Source organism: Lontra canadensis, unplaced genomic scaffold (genome assembly GCF_010015895.1).
Source record: "Lontra canadensis isolate GAN:19392208 unplaced genomic scaffold, GSC_riverotter_1.0 scaffold4, whole genome shotgun sequence".
NCBI lineage: Eukaryota > Metazoa > Chordata > Mammalia > Carnivora > Mustelidae > Lontra > Lontra canadensis.
In genome coordinates this window covers 49,108,001-49,125,766 of record NW_022630998.1, presented here as the reverse complement: position 1 = coordinate 49,125,766, position 17,766 = coordinate 49,108,001, and the positions used below count along the sequence as shown (strand labels likewise).

Sequence of the window (17,766 nt, the reverse complement as noted above, 5' to 3'; positions counted from 1 at the left end):
GTTTTACGATGCAGAAAGTACTTGAGATCTTGGAGGATGAGCAGAGAATTATGGCTGTGGTGATAATTAGTGATGGGTTTTTGTTAATATAGGCCAATAGTGTATTTGCTATTTGAAGCTAATAGAACTTATTCATGCACTACTTAAGGGTGGCCAGGGAAAAGAACACTACATACGACGAGAGCAGTCTTGCCATTAGAAGTTCTGTCTTTTGCACCATTCATCTTTTCACAGTGGGACATCCTATTATCAGCTGAAGGTCAACATTATATATGCTTTAGGAAGATTATTCCAGCCAGTTTGGACAACCATTTTTTTATACACATATACCTACTAACCAATTACATATTGAAAACTCAACTCTTAATTAAATTAACCCATAGTGGCATTAGGACATTGAAATCTATGTACTCATAGCAAGAGACAATTCACTGTGGGTTGTCTCATGGGCAACTTGCTACCTTGAGTTAAAGAAAATTACCCATGAAAAAACACAGATGTTACCGTTGCTTTTAAAGAGTGATCATAGGATTAAGTAGTTCTTATCGATTTCAGGAAGTTCTTTCTTTTCCTTGGCTGGGAGAGGCATTGGAAAGCAGAGATCTTAAGCCTAATGAAAAATGCCCTTCAAATCTAGGAAGTCAAATCCCAGGAGGCTCTTAAACTTTGCCTAAAGAGGAGAGATTTACAACAGTAAAGCATCCTGAGGGCACTTTTACTCTAGGAGGCTTTCTTTCTATCCCTAAATCAAGTTCACTTTCTCTGACTTTGGCCCACTGGGGCTTGCAGGAACACATTCTAGCACCAGAGGTCAGGGTCGGATATAGACAGAAACAATCTAGACAAAGATGGACACTGAGGATTAACAACGAGAAACCCATCATTTTGGGATTTCTAACTTTTCCCTGCAAATGTAAATGTGAGGAGCATATAAATGCACGGTCTTTAGAGAGCATTCTCTCATTTCTTTTTTTTTTTTTTAAATGATTGTTCCTCATACCTACAAGATAGATATTCAAGGGTTTTGTACTGTGATCCTTTTCTATCTGATTTTTGCTCAACTGGTTACTTTAGTTCTTAGCTTCTCTGACTACCTTAACAAAAGTACATCTCCAACACACGCATGCACACACACACCCCTCATTAACTCAGTCCTCTGTATATTATCTTCACTGCATTTAACAATATTGGAAATCATTTTATTTGTTTAATTATTTTTGCTCAGTAAGCTCCATGAAGGGAAGGAGGCACTATCATATCTCTAGTGCCAAGCACATACAAGGGACTAAATGTACATATTTCCTTTATAGAAATATACAGAAGTTAGCCAGTACAAAACTATCTTAAATAAAATGTCTTGTTGAATTTTAAGAACAAAACTATATCTCTTTTTGTGACATTGTTGTAAGCTACTATTGAAGTAGATAAGAATCATTCATGTATATTAATGAATGAAACATAAAGTAACATAATCCTAAGTAATACAGTATTTAGAAAATAATATATATTTTTAAGAAGACTATCTCGAAGAAGTTTCCAATCTAGATTTAGCTAGAAGTGAAGTGAATTCCTTCCATATTCATGTAAGTTGATTTAATAGAATGATAAGTTTAAGTCAAGATTTATACATATTAACCTTCAACTTAAATGATAACTAGGTTTTACCTACAGCTGTCATGACATTTTCTCAGCAAAATTTCCATTATCATTTCACTTGAGAAAGATCTTATGTGAAAATCATATATAGGTCATATCACATATCATTTTGGGAAAGGGCTAACATCCTTACATCCTCGCATAGTAACTTGTATCAAAGCATAACTTCTGTCAAAACTAACAACTTTATGTTATGAGACCATATGAGACCATAAACAAGAAAACGTTAATGGGTGTTTTTTCCCTTCTGATAATAATAAACTGGTGAATATTTATTTGGTTTGCTGTGTGCCCGGCTTTGTGCCAGGCAAGCGCTCTCCATGTATTTTTCTATTGAACCTTCACGGGAACCCAATGCGTAGCTTCTCCCCTCATCCAAAATCACCCAGTTTGTGAGTGGAGGACCCTAGTTTTGAACTCCACTGGCTTCAGGAGCCGCCCCATCTCTTCAGTACATAATGCCAGCAAATTCAAACTGCCTTTGAATTTCATTAGCTCAGCTCGAGGAGCTCATACATTGCTTTCCCAGGACCTAAAGGGACAGAGATATTTTGAATGGAGTGAAGCAGATGAAGTCTGGTACCAAAATGATGTCAAAGATTAATACTACCCCTTAACTTATACATGGAACAAAAGGAGTATCTACATAGAACATACAGAACATGGCCTTCTGGCCTATTCCTGGGAGAGGAAACTTAAACATGTGACACCAAACTTTCTAAGTGCTTTTTATTTCTGCTTGCAAAAGGGTTAGTGGGTTTTCTCAGATAACTGAGAAAAAAAAGATCTCACTCTCTCTTAAAGATTCCTGATTAAATATCTTTCTGTGCAGCAGAATTTCCCCCTTCACCTGATAGTAAATTCAACTCAGACCTACTCAGAGTCCTTCCCCAAAACTCCTTGAAGTCACCAAAATTATTCTGAGGAACCAGCCCTTGTTTTATAAGTACCTTAGTCAGAACTCACATTACAAGGGGTATCTCCTTCTCTCCAGCAGTAGGAATTAATTTACTCAGGATGTTATAACGAAATCAGAAATGGCTAGGACTGAGACCAAACTCTATAGAAGTTTTCATGGATTTAACTCCCTTTCCCACCAAACGTTTTCACAAGTTCCAAATGACTTGATACCCAAGATGCTACCTTTCCTTCTGACTCCCTGAATCTACTCTATCTTAGCCAGAACAGAGTTTTAAAAAGACTGTCCTGAGCGTATTTTTCTTTTTTTCTCTTCAAGAAGATTCACATTCTAAATCAGAGCACTAATGAATATAGAAAGTCAGGACGACTTTAAAGCAAGTTTTCATTCAGATATATTTGAGAAGACACTAAGGTATTCATTTGGTATTCAATTAAATCTTACCCTGAAGGCTAGAACTTCTTTATGTGAACTGAAACTTACAAAGGAGGTTACACCTCTGAAATATTTAGGAAGCAACTAGGTGAACACGAAACACCTAGAGTGACTGTCACCAACTTTAAAATATTTTGGGAAGCCCTAGATTGCAAGTGTAGGTCTATATTCTGTACTCTTTCTACATCTCTTATGTATTTATTCACTAACACACAAATGGCATGAATTATGGAAGCAAATGTGTTTGTTTTGTGCTTTGAACAAATTATCTAGTTTATTATAGTAAATTACCTAAAACTTCTTTGTGTATCAGAAATTCAAGAATTTTTGACTACAAAATTACACACGTGTGGATTTTAAAAGAATTATACATGAAATTACCAGCACTTTATAAAGTAGACTCACCAATAGCACAAAACCGGAAGTGGAAAAAACAAAAAACAAAGAAAACCTTCAAAAGTTAGTTACGTAAGAAGTGATGACCAAGAGTATAAAGTTGGGAGAAGGGAGAAATTCAAGTATGACATCACTTATAAATTTGCTAAAGTCTTATAAACAAAGTTCATGAACAAAATCGCATAGTGTTTCTGACTACAGGCTAAAGTTCATAACAGTTGTTTAGGGAATTGCCCACAATAGGGACTGAAGAGACCGGGTATACTAAATGGGGTGGGTTCTGAAGGCAGACTGAGTTCCCAACTAGCAGTAGTGCCAGAGCTGTTACAACTGCACAGAAATGCCAGTAGTTTAGATGTGGACTGAGAATCATGTAATAATGTGGCTCATTGTGAAAGCCCAATAATAATTTGATATTCTGTTGGCAAACAGGTTTTCCATTGTTCTCTTATATGGCAGTCATAATCCTTAAGCGCGAATACTTTACAGTGAACTGCAGTGGGACATGAATGACATTTTCTTCTGTTTTGACATGGAATCTGTCTTTGACAATAATTTCAGATCTCCTATTAAATACCTTTTGGATAAAATGGCCTTACTTAAATTAATTCAGTTAAAGCCATTGCTTATGCATAATGTTATAAAGGAATATAATTGGGAATATAACTATAACCCAACCATGGTAATAGTAAAATGAGTTTATTTAGAGAACAGGCAAACTAGCTAGTAGCGGTTATTTGTAGAAAGGAAAATTAATTTCCCTTAGTAGTGAAACACGGTCCTCAAACATTTTACAACATTTAACTAAGATCTATAAAAATAAAAGTCTCCTGGAGATTATCTGTAAAAACAGATGTTTGACAGTAAGTTAAATTATGTCAAATATTAATTTTATGAGTCCTTTTTGTTTAAAATTCACTTCTTTCTAGCTATTTTTCCTGATGTTCCTTTATCACGTTCCCTTCCTATATATACATTAAAATGTCCTAGTTTATATATTTTAAGTTTGAAAAATTAAAGGATAAATTCATCTAAATAAAAAAGAAATTTGTTGGTTTTAAGGTTTATTTAAATAAAATAAATTTAAATATTTAACTTGGCTAGCATAGCTTTGTTAAGGGGTGATTAAATAAATAATTTATTTAGAATGAAAATATCCCTCTACCCCAGGGAAAATATTGTGACCTAAAAAATCAAATATTGCAGATTTATTTAAAATTAACCCCCCCAACACACACACACAATTTCAAGCAGTGAGAATAATTTTTAAATTATTCTGTTTACCACTGGATTTCGGAAAGCAAGTGAGTGAAACACTTTTAAACCCTAAATGTTCTTCCTTAAGTATGCCAGAGATACAGTAGTAGGTAAAACTAAAAACCCTCTGCCCTGCAGGAATATTTTAGAAAGTCACTAGACTGGAAATTTTATGAAGGTGAGGCCTATATATTTTATCAATGTCTCACTAACAGCCAGCAGGATGCCTGGAGCAAAACCGTGTTAATAAACATTGTTAAATGAAGCAATGAAAAAGGTTCCTTTACTTTTACCACTAATAGAAAAGCTACAGAGATAAAACTCTTCTTAAATGACTGTACATTTTAAGCTATAGAATCAAACGGTCCTGTGGCTAGAAAATTTTTTTGTACAACAATAAAAGCAAATCACTTCCTCTTTCATTAAGGATTAGGCCTTAATTTCTTAACATTCCAAATTATTTAAGTCTAGAAGTGTGGTAAAGCTAAAGGCTAATTTAATAATGGGGAAAGTTCACAGTATAAGTAAGAATGCTAACCCTGACTTTGGAGATCAGCGGTCAACTCCATTTGTGAGGGCTCTAGAACAAGCTTGACCCTTTAAATCAGCATCTGGGCTGTGAAATCTGCCAGCTGTTGACAGCTCTGATGAGCTTCAAAATGTTCCCGGTGAAGCTGAAGTGAGCCTGGGGGAGTGGGGTGGTCGTAACATTCATTTCCAGTCAGTCTCTCAGCTGCCCATAAAAACCACTCCACGGACAGAGTAGAAGTCAGCCATGTTCCCTGGGTGATTAACATGGCAACACATCTTAGCATTTTCTGCTTGCACTGTTCTTTACTATTTGACGGTGCTGAGAGGAGTCACTCAGGCAAGGAGAAAAATGTTCAGGAAAACTGGAGAGTGCAGACTCTAAAGTGAGAGACGAGACATGTGAGGGAATGGAGAGAAACGCTGAGACTGGAATTACCAGTGGAGATGGTAAACCATGGGGGAAAGCCAGGGGACAGAAAAAATCCTCTCAGATACTTCACAACTGCTTGCACAGAGCATAAACTCTGTCTCACAACTCACTCTGGACAATGGCTAGCAGAGTGGCATCTGTTAAAAACAAAATTAAAATGGGAACAGATTGTAAAATTTCTTTTGTAATACAGAACAGCTCACTGCTCTTCTCCCCGCATGCAACAGGCAGATACGGAATGCCCATGGTGGCAGAGGCACCTCGCTGAGCCCAGCTTCCCCTACAGCATGCTCACAGTCCTAGCAGAGAGGGGGGCCGCAAGGCAGACCCCCGCTGCCATGCCACAAGGGCGCTCATACGGAAATGTACCAGGTTTCAGAAGCACACAGAGAGGGCAGTTCTAATTCTGAACGTGGAGGTCTAGGAAGGCTTCCCAGAAGAAATGTCCCACTGGGCAAATCTCAGCAACGGAGTTTGGACATGAAATTGTATTCAAACAATTACTGTAAACAGACAACAGCTTTAGTGCATATAATCTTACATACCAAATTATGATTGAAACAATTAGCACATCAGGGCCCTGGGTGGCTCAGTTGGTTAAGCATCTGACTTTTGATTTCATGGTCGCAGGGTCATGAGATTAAGCACCCCCCATTGGGCTCTGTACTCAGCTTGGAGTTTGTTGGAGATTCTCTCTCCTCTTCCTCTCCCCACCCCTCCCATGTTCTCTCTGTCTAAATAAATAAATAACAATTAGCATATCTAATTTTCACCCTGAATTTATATTTCAAACCAAAGTATGCAACAATGTATGAACTACATACACATCAACATGGGATAAACTCTCAAACATCATTTGGTAGGGAAAAAAAACAGACACAAAATAGTATATACTGTATTATTACTTTTACATAAAATCCAAAAGCAGAAAATAATAATGTCTGATCTTTGAAACCAGGGCAGTTGTTACATCAGGAGGGGGTGGGCAGTGGCCGAGAGGGGCACAAAGGTGGCTTCAGGACTACTGGTAATAGAATTTTTAATGTAGGTGGTGATGACAGGGGAGGCCATTGATAATTAAAATCACCTTATTTTTTTTTTATTTACAACATCCAGAAAGAGTTTTTATGCTTTCTGATATTCATATATATGTACTGCGTTCTTCTCTTCATAGGTGACAAGTTACTAAAAACATGCCAGAAATGTCTAAAAATTACACATTTGTATGCCTATATAAACCCTGCTTTTGCTACAATGGCTTTACTTGCATGTAAATGTAATGGCAGAGTTTACGCATAAAGCGTTATTACGAGGTCACCAGGGCCACTTAGATGGCAAGCAGCCACATTACAGATTTTACCAACTGATGGCAGCAATTTTTGTCTCCAAGCCCCAAAGCTGCATCTAGTACTTTACGCATGTGGCTATTACTAATTGACAGAGATGAAAAAGGTTAGCCATCTTGGCTTTAAACAATGGGGACTAATACTTCTGTCACGTACGTGAGAATACATGAGAAATGCTTTACAATTATGGAGAAATTTCAGGTGCAGTTCTAGGGAAGGGTAGGATTTCAGACCCATGTATGTAAAATGATTTTCCCAATTACAATAACATCTTAATAAAGCCATGTTGGCTAAAAGCAGGCTTGCCTTTTGAGTTTCATGTTACCATAGAAACACTTACTGATTCATATACAATTAGACTCAGTTTTAACAAGAAGACGCAGATAAACAATTGGGACTAATTTTTCCAAGCAAGAGACTCAGGGAACCTTTAGTGGGCCAATTTTTTCCCCCAGGGTGATTTGCTCCACCCTCAATCATACCTTTTAACCCAATGTACAGTGGTTAATTATAACAAAGTAATGCTTTTACACATTCTTATTGGTAGCTATTCATGAAAAAATAAGTAGACACCGGAGACCACGGAATGCTAATTGCCAGCTCTGACTAGGCCACTGCATTCTCCACATTTCTAGCTCTCTGTTTCAGAGCCTATCCTTAAGTAACACTCCAGGCCCCTGGAACTGATCTTCTAATCAGATCTCATTTTTTGATTGTTGTCTTTCCAGAAACAGAGAAAGAGGTTGAAGCCCGTTTTGCTGAGCTAGGAGGAAAGGGTAGATTAAATAGGAGTTCTGTCCAGCTTGGGGCCTGCTAAGGAGGCTGTGGAGAGAACAATTGGAAGTGATACAACCAGGAATAGGAGGGGCAGAGCAGTGGAACGGACTAGGGAAGGCACTAGATCAGGTAGGGAAGGCCTGGCAGCAAGACTATGGTAAGACTGAACCACCAGGCAGCCCCGAGTAAGAAGGTTACCCTGAAAAAGTCTCCACAAACGCATCCCGGGATAATGCCCAGGCACCAGTCCTTCTTTTCAGATTAAAACCCTGCTGGAACTGCTTCCCTAGAGTTTCTGACCAAAAAAAAAAATTTTTAAGATTTTATTTATTTTTTTGCCAGAGACACACAGCAAGAAAGTGAACACAAGCAGGAGGAGAGGGAGAGGGAGAACAGGCTTCCCGCACGTGGGGCTCAATTCCAGGACCCCAGGATCATGATGTAAGCCGAAGGCGCAGATGCTTAACAACTAAGCCACCCAGGCACCCCGGATTCTTAACAATTTTTAAATGACAAAATCAGAGATGTTTTAGCTTTCAGTGGGCCACTACTTACACTCGCACCTTCTCTGTGTACTTTGTTTCTTTAACCCATCTGAATAGAAGGATGTCTTCTTTGAATCACAGTGCTGGTGTGATTGATTCACAAGACCGAGCTTTGTATAAGTGCTCAGTTCTGAGATATGACCAAGAAGGCTGCTTTATGGAGAAAGAGCCCTTACGGATTAAATCAGTTTTCATATGCAGAGTTCTTGATTTTTTACAAAGTCACACAAACATACAAGCTTGACAAATGCATCATAGGAGCCAACATTTCCTAGGTGCTCACAGGAGTCAGCCACTGTGCTAAGGACAGTAGGTTTAGTAACACAATTGACAGATGAATATAAGTATCATCCTTAAAAGTAATCTTTTATAATTTTTCAATTATAAATTGAATCCATGAAATTCTCTTATTTGCCATGCAATTGTGGGTAAGTCAGTTTACATCACAAGGCCTCAGTGCTCTCATTTATAAAACGAGGAATAGTAATAGAAACCTCACAGGATTTAAGATGAGGACCTAATGGGATCATTCCTGTCAAATGTGCAGCAATGTGCCTGCCACATAATAGTAAGTATTCAGTAAATAGTAATTACCACTCTTTTTATTACAGTGAGTACTATATTGGGGGAGGAGAAAGGGGTGAAGTTAGAATTTCAAGACATGAATTTTAGCTACTTAATTAACTATGTGAGTTCCAAAAAGTTTAATGATCAGGCTCAGTTGTGTGGTGAGGTCTTTGGTCAAAACAATGTCTTGCCTTTCCTTCAGGGGACTGCTGGGACATCAAACTTCATTCCCCTCTATGCATAATCCTCCAATCCAGTTTTTGAGAAGTGATGATATAATTATCACGGTATTAGTTAACTTCAGAGACACAGCTTAGAATTAGACTAAAGTCCCATACAAATTATAATAGCACTGCCCTTACACACTTCCCTGAAGACTCTTACTTGATCTCATACTTCATTTTTGAGTTTTTAAAAAGGTATCTCTCCAGTATAAATCTTTGCCACATAAGCACTGACATTGTTTCTAACAGTTTTTCTTGACGCTATTTGACTAGAAATGCTAAAGACTAGCAAAACTTTTCTGCTTCCAAAATGGGGTCAGGGATGGGGAGAATCAGATTATAGGTTACTCCCTGTGGTCCCTTTCATTTCAAAGGGTTTATGGTTCTACAGACTGGTCAAATGCCAGAGAGGAAGAAGGCAGTGCAGTTTATAGTCTGACTGAGGGAGAGTCAATAAACCGAACGCATCAGGAACTAGCTAGATTTCCAAAGTAGGGAGGTGTGTCAAAGTCCATTTTCTATTTCTTGATACATTCTATGGTCCATGATTAAAGGCTTGTATGCAAATCTCGAGGAAGAAGGCAGCCAAAATATACAGATGTTCTTGAGATGCACAAGGTTAAAAGGAGAAATGACAAACCTAGGGCAGGAAGGAAAGGTATGTGCAACCACCAACTGACTACTTTTTGGAACACTACGAGGCAGAACGCTGTGTCACCAAGACAGTTCAGAAAGTGGAGAGAAGCCAATAAAACAAGGATGACAACGGCAGTTGGCATCCACAATTAGACTACATTTTTTCTTTAGCTCCGTGATTTATAAGCTGTGTGATTTCAGTTGTATTTCATATGGTTGTTTTGAGGGCAAAATGAGCTAAACTGTGTAAAGCACCATGTCCAACGTCTGACAGTGGATACTCAATATATTGTAGCGACCGTCATTATAACAGCTACTACTCAGACTATGATTGGAGGCCTCAGAGCTGTTGTCCTAGCTGGCTGGCAATCCAGGTGTTAATCTGTTACCTGTTGTTCTCCCACAAAACTAGGATCAGAGGAAGCATTACAGCAATGCTCATTCACAAGCTAGAATGCCACAGGTTTAAAGTTGACATATTTTGCAGTTTTTTATCCTAATTAAAACAGTATCAGTCATACAAATTCCTTGACCCAAAGAGAATTTGGTGTTCCATTGCAACGGAATGAAATCATGGATGTTAGGAGGTATTATTTTCTCTATTCCAGATATATATGAATATTTCACTCATGTTAATCAAAAGGAGTTGAATTTCTCATCTTAGATGTATTGCAAAAAGGAAGTAGAATCAAGTACAATGGGAACACTCTTCTGTGTGAAGCCTGAAAACAATTACATATTGAAACTACGTTTACAAAACATTTTTTTAACAGGCCACACTAGTGCCATCTACTTTATAATTCTAAATGAACATTGTGCAGTATGAAACGAGAAAAGACCACAAAGCAGTTTTCACATGTGGTACAGAAGAATCTACTTATCGTTTGATTCACTATCCCTCTATCCACCAACAACTAGGAAGAAATGGGTTAAATTTTAAGCAAGGGGTGTTCAAATTAGATATAAATAAAACGTCCTAACTGTGTGCATTGTAAAACATCAGGGCCGTTTGTTCTAAGGAAGTTTCTGAAGCTGCAGTCCCGATGTGTGTGTATTCTCCACCTAGTTTCTACTTTTCTAATTTCTTGTTCTCCCTCATGTGTAGTAGAGAAATAAGATGTGCAGTTGACTCCCTTCATCCTCTGGCAGAAATCTTTAAGACTGAGATATGAGGAGATAAAATGTCTTCGATATTCAAATCCATTACTGACAGCTTTTGCCCCGAAGGTAGCAGTGTGATTATAAATGGGGTAGGGCGCTACGTGGTACATGTCTGGTGCAAGACTGGCTGGAGTTCTTCCATATTGGCTTCCTTTCTGATCTTCCTTCCAACTTCTCTAGCCGCACTTCCTCAGCTCTTATCCACAATGTTTCCTTTATATTTTTTTCTAACTTTTATTCTGAAGAGCGGTTTAGCTTAGCTTCCCAAATTCACATATTCACCCATCCCGCAGAATGCTCCTAGGAGAGACAATTCCCTTCAAAGGCTGTGGGTGAATAATAAATACATATAGTTGATGTTTCCCTGTTAAGAGAAACTGAACAAAGAGACTGCATCTGAAGGTTCTGGCTTCTCCCTATTATTATGTTATTTCGTGCTAAACTTGACCATGGAGCAAGGCATTTTGAGGGGCATTGGCACAGCCTGCCTTTAGTTATCTTCACATGGTTACATTTAATAGTACCTTACCCAGACTCACTGTCTTCTGCTGCTGTGATATCCCAGGCCTTTCTGTAGGGCCTGATCCCTGGAGAGATTTGGTGCTTGGGGCTAGAATCTACCGTACTTCCACTATCCATTTTCTAATACATCTTAGGCCTTGGTTTCATCTCTTAAGAAGCTGGATAATCTCTGAAAGGGCTCCTAAGAAAACCTATGTTGGCTTTTAACTAAGATTGTGCTTTCTTTGTGACTACATTCCTCACCGATCTAGTTAATAGGCCCCAGGTCCCATTCTCGGTATCTTCATCCAGGCTTTAACAATTCTATATGTTTAATATTAGGTTGTTGTTGTTGTTTTTTTTTAAGATTTTATTTATTTATTTGACACACACAGAGAGAGAGATCACAAGTAGGCAGACAGGCAGGCGGAGAGAGAGGGGGAAGCAGGCTCCCTGCTGAGCAAAGAGCCCGAAGCGGGGCTCGATCCCAGGACCTTGAGATCATGACCTAAAGGTAGAGGCTTAACCCACTGAGCCACCCAGGCACCCCTAATATTAGTTTTATTCAGAACACTCATAAAAAGCTCTCAGGCATCTTTTCCTAAGAAAAATCTCCTTGAAGACCTCATTAACATCCTTCCTTTTTAGTTTCATCTTAGAATCCACCTTTCTCATCTTGCTAATGACAATTGGGTGGACACACACCCAACCACTCCTATATCCATGATTCCATTCATGTCCTCATTTCTTCTGATTTAATAAAATTTACTATGATTGGAATGACTGACCAAGGGACTAACAAGTGATCTAAACTTTACCTCTGCTAAAAGGCAAATTTCAGTAGGGACAAAAGCATAGCATGCTCCAGATCAACAGGGAGGAAAGAGGAGAGCCAGAGATAGGAACAAGTGCAGCTGCAAAGATAACACAACGAGCTCCATTAATGTGGAGCCCATAGAGTGCAATGTCCCTGAAGAGAGTGTTGCATGGGGCAACATTTCCTATGAACTTTATTCCCCAGTGACATGACAGAAAAAGCGGGTTGAGAACCCCATTATGAAACGCCCAAACTAAAGAATTGCCTTTCTCCCAAAGCATTCAATACCAATTCAACATTTCCTTCCCAATCACCATTCACCATGTGAATTCCTGACATGCCAGCTATGCATATATTTAATAGGTGATGATTTTCCCATCTGAAACAAGACTACACAACTCTTCTGTGATTTCTCAGAAATGATAATCATCCCATAACTTTACAGTCTTCCAAGATAGAAGTATGTGAACTGTTGTTATTTGAACTTCCCAGAAAGTTTTATTACCAGCAAGTTTATCCTAGTCCTCGCTGGAGTACAGAAAACAGAAATGATTCTCCAGTAGCAGGGTAACACTAAAGAAAGTAGAACTAAAAAGGATCCTAGTAGTTTATTGGCTTCCAAACAATATTCCTGGGAACCCTAGAGCTCTTTGTGGGAATTTCAAGGGCAGGAATTGGATTTGGGATGTGGGGAGAAAGGTACAAATTTGGGGGTGATTTTGTTATATGTATGTTTATGTATTCTTATGTACCTATTTCATACATATGTATGTTTTAACAACTTTACATCTACATATCAAATATACATATAATTCTAAATCTTCCATATATACTCACTTATTTGTATTGCCATTTCATTTATAAAAAGTGTTCCATTGAGAAGAGCATAGTTGAAATTCATGGATCTAGCTCACCCTCTTTATTTTACAGTGAGTGAACGTGGCTATCGAGGGACTAGGTGGCTAGTCCAGGGACACCAGCAAGTGTCCCCCGAGACAAAGGACAAAGGGCATTTTCAGGAAATTTCATAACTTACGACTTTGAAGATTATAACTATCTGTATCTAAAAATCTACTCTGTGCTTCCCTAGTTAGGTTTTAAATGATATTCAAGGGATCTTAATCACTTCTCTTAAAAGCTGTCTATCTTTAAGTTTTATACAACAGAGGCGATACAGGCTTGAGTAAGAGGATCAGAAAAGTTTATCATATGCTCAAAACTCTGAACCAACCTAAGCCATGTCACAAAATATACTGCAGAGGGAGAAAGTATGCAAATTCCAATTGTTTTCCCCTTTATAAACATTTCTAATATAAAAGGTGTAGGAAGAGAGATTCTGATTTTTCAAAGCTGACTTAAAACAGTAAAAAACTTACTAGAGAGTCTGAGATACAGTATTTATTTCTAAACTGAAGCCTTACAGAGCTTTCAGAGAACAAAGAAAGACGATCTATTCAAAACTGGAAGGCACTGAACTTTTGCTCTTTATTTCTCTGTAATAGGGAACAGATGACCTTATTTGCTACCAAAAGAGAATATACTAGCCTGTAGGCTATAATTGCAGGTATCTTTCAAACAGCTGTTTTCAATACCCATCATCAGCCCTAAACTTAATAGGCTATCATACATCTAAAAAGATAACTTCCAATTTATTTTCTCAATATCTAATGAAATATTTTACTGCATTTAGATGAATTCACAAGAGGGACGCTTTTATACAGTCATTAAAATGATAATTGCGTAAACAGTAGAGGGAGGCAACATGATGACATAAAAAAAGCAGTCTTTGGAGCAGGCCCACTGGGGTTCTGATCCCAGCCTTCCCTGCCAACTGAATGGCCTTGACCAAGTTATTTCACTATATAGGCTCATTTCCTCTTCTCCAAAATGTGGATCGACAACTCTTTCCATGTTGTTATGAACACAAAATAAGACACTGTATGTAAAATTCTGCCCGGAGTTTTCATTCACAAAATACACTCAATAAAACCAAAGCTTCATAGAAAAGTAGAAAAATGTCACTATGTTAAGTGAAACAGAGCACAGAAACAGTATTCACAACCACTGATTAAATTATGCAAGTTAAATAAAAAAAAAATGAGGCTGGGATACTGGCGATTTTGAGTAATTTTCCTCCAAAATACTATTCAATACTGTCACATCTTCTTCTTCTCAATTATAAGTCCAGTCAATGCTTTTTACTGGGATCGTGAGGTCAATATAAGAGTTCTCAGTCAGCCTGAATTTTTACCTTAGGAGAAGAGAGGGGATAGGAAAAAAAGCAATTTATTGATCACTTATTGATCTGAGCAGCAACATTATTCAGAAAATTGAATCTGCTCGGTATTGAAACACTCATTCCCCATATTTTGGACATTGAGCACACTGTTGTTTACCAGATGTGTAGACATCTACACACAAAAAGATGAGCTCACTATTGCACATGGTAGTTCTATTTTGAATCTATTTAAACTTCAAGGTATAATACTTGCTTGATGAAAGCACTCATACAATATTGAAGTACAGTGACAAGAACAGAAATTCTCACTTACGTCCTGTCCTGTCATTTTTACCCTCACAGTTAAGCAACTACTACAAAAGGCTTTGGAAGAGCCTTCAAGACTGTTTGTATGTCTACAATCCTAAGTATAACTTTTACATATTCAATAATCTGTTTCAAAATTTGCTTTATAAAAAAACCCCACTGTTACATTTTAGACAACAGCATCTCTTTTTTTCCCAGTATACACAATGAACAATCTTAAATACAGCAAGTATATGCCAAATAATGGACACCCAATAGCAGAAAAGAACAAAATCCAGTATTACAAGCCAAAATTCTCTTTATATTTATATTTGGAAGGTTAATCATTTTTTATTTAAACTGAATTATGTAAGTCTTAATTAATGAAAAGTATCTCTGGGATAGGTTTGTGAATGATAAAATGTTATGATAATATAGTATTATTATAATATTTAATTGCTGATTAAAATTGAATTTATGACCTGAACAATTAGAATATTTATGGAAATGTAACTCTGTCACTGCTTTCTTATATAGAATTTAAAGGCAGACTATTGTTATTGAAATAACCAGAAAGGCAAACAATGCCCCAATCGATGAGCTTGCTAATTTTATTAACTTTATGAGTATAAAAAATACTTATATTAAGTTTTTTCAACTTCATGCATGCATGCATATTTTTAAAGGAATGTTAAAGGATAAATACCATAATTGTATTCTACAAAAACCTGGTGCATACTAAGTACTCAATAACTACAAGCTGAATAAATAGAAACAACCTAGTATTTATTCTTATTATATAATATTCTATATTTCTTTTTTTTTTTTAAGATTTTATGTATTTATTTGAGAGAGAATGAGAGAAAGAGAGCACGAGAAGAGGGAGGGTCAGCGGGAGAAGCACACTCCCCACCAACCAGGGAGCCTAATGTAGGACTTGCTCCCGGGACTCCAGGACCACAACTGGAACTGAAGGCAGTCGCCCAACCAACTGAGCCACCCAGGCGTCTCTATATAATATTCTATATTTCTGACACCTGTAACTACAAGGAAACAAATTGATTTCAAGATTAATTTTACTTTTTCAAAATTCATAAATTTTAACTATGAAGCTTTTCTCCTAAGTATATGGATTAAAAGGAAAGGTATATGCTATCATTAGGAGTTCATATGAAATCCCTTTTAAAAATGTGACTGTCTCACAGGGATTTAATCGGGGCTGTAAACCACAAGCTGGTATGGATTGCTTTTTCTGGTACTGGTTGGAGAGAAACAAAGAGGAAAAAATAAAGGAAAATAATCTCAAACACTGGATTCTTGCAGAAGGCAGTTAACAAACTTCCAAAGGTAGCATTTGGCTTGGAGGTGTCTGAGGGGAAAGTAGTTCCCGTTTTGGAGAAAGCAGGCCAATGGAACAGAAAATAGATTTAAAATAAATCTATGAATGGAATAAAACAGATTTAGAAAGGCAAAATGGAGATGATAATGACAAAAGATGGGTCCCCAAGAACAAAGTACTCAGATATCCAGAATGAAATAAAATCATCTGAAATAGGGATTAATGGCAAATCAGGAGGTCTTCCCTGTGGGAAATCAAGTGTTAAGAGCATGAAGTCATCATGGCATTTGAAAAGGAAAGGAGGTGTAGGGTGGGGGGTGGTGTGATTTAGAAATTACAACAGAAAAGTTGGTAAGCAGAAGACATTGTCTCACAGAGCCCTCTGGGGCCTGTATGTGCAGAGGTACTGAGAGAAAGATGCTGTTATTTTTTTTAGTTAAGTAAATATTTATATGCATCTATATACATATATATTTCCTCTCTATACCTAATCTACAATCTATGTAAATTTCACTATATATAACTATAAACAAAGCTATATATATATACAGTATTTGAATTGATAAAAGGGATAGTAAAATGTTAACACTATAATTATAGCACTTACAACCGCAGGCCAAATGATTTAGAGGCAGCAGTTAAGCAGTTATGATATCAATAAGTTAGGTGTAAGATTAATAACTGGGAAGGTATCCATAGTGGGCTGTTAAATCTAGCAATCATTTAGTATAAAGAGACATTTATTTCTTACATAAAAACCATTCTGACCCCAACACCATGCAAAATTTTTAAACTTAAATGGAACAATACACACATTCACAAGTTAATATTTTAAAAAATATATTTTGAACTATCTCCATATTTATTTATGAAAAATAACTTATAGAATTTAGAATAATAGAGTAGTTGTGGAAAAAAAAATACACTGTCAACCTCAGAGGAGTAAAGAATGTCAATGTTACCAGACACCTCAAATGAACCAATCATTACCCATTGAAACTGCAATTTAAAATTAAGTCTCCTGGAAGTTCAGGCAGAAAGGGGGATGGGTTAATTAAATATTATTTATTCAAGTATCAGATTAGTTTTCACATAGGTAAGACAGAAATCACAGATGAATAAAAAGCATATATTTAATAAATTCTGATTACCCATTTATTTTGGCCAGCGATTTACATTAGCTATGGTAATTAATAAAAGGACTATAAGTATTTCCCAGCATTCATTATTTGGCATAAAAGAACTGTACAAATTAATTTGCAGATGCGAACTTTTCTTTAAATAAGCTCAGGGAGGAACTTATTGCATATATTTTTTAAAACAATTTTTTTTACATATATTCTTTTAAGAGGAATCACAAGTGACATAAGAGAAAACCTGCATCTATAGTTTTAAAACAAAGAAATACTACTGAAGGGACAGTTCTTAATTCTAGGCCCCTATGAAACACTAGGACAGTAACAGCAACTGATAACCCAACCACATAAAAGTGGGCTGACTTCCTTACACAAATATGAATATTTGCATGTGTGTTTGACTGCTGATATAATACATAGTAGATTTTGCCTGTCTACTTCTATCCTATCCCTAACCACCCATCCTCTATTGCTTTTATTTCCCCTAAGTGAAGCATAGTTATTTCCATTTCAAAGAGCTGAGCTTATTTTTTTTATAATCAAGCACTAAGATAAACAAAATAAGATTA

The 17,766-nt window shown here is 37.0% G+C and overlaps 1 protein-coding gene across 8 annotated transcripts in view; it reads right to left on the bottom strand.

The window, feature by feature from the left end:
- The window catches only part of PDE4D (phosphodiesterase 4D), a 1,277,424-nt gene that overhangs the window by 255,615 nt on the left and 1,004,043 nt on the right, over positions 1 to 17,766 (bottom strand). The window lies entirely within an intron of this gene.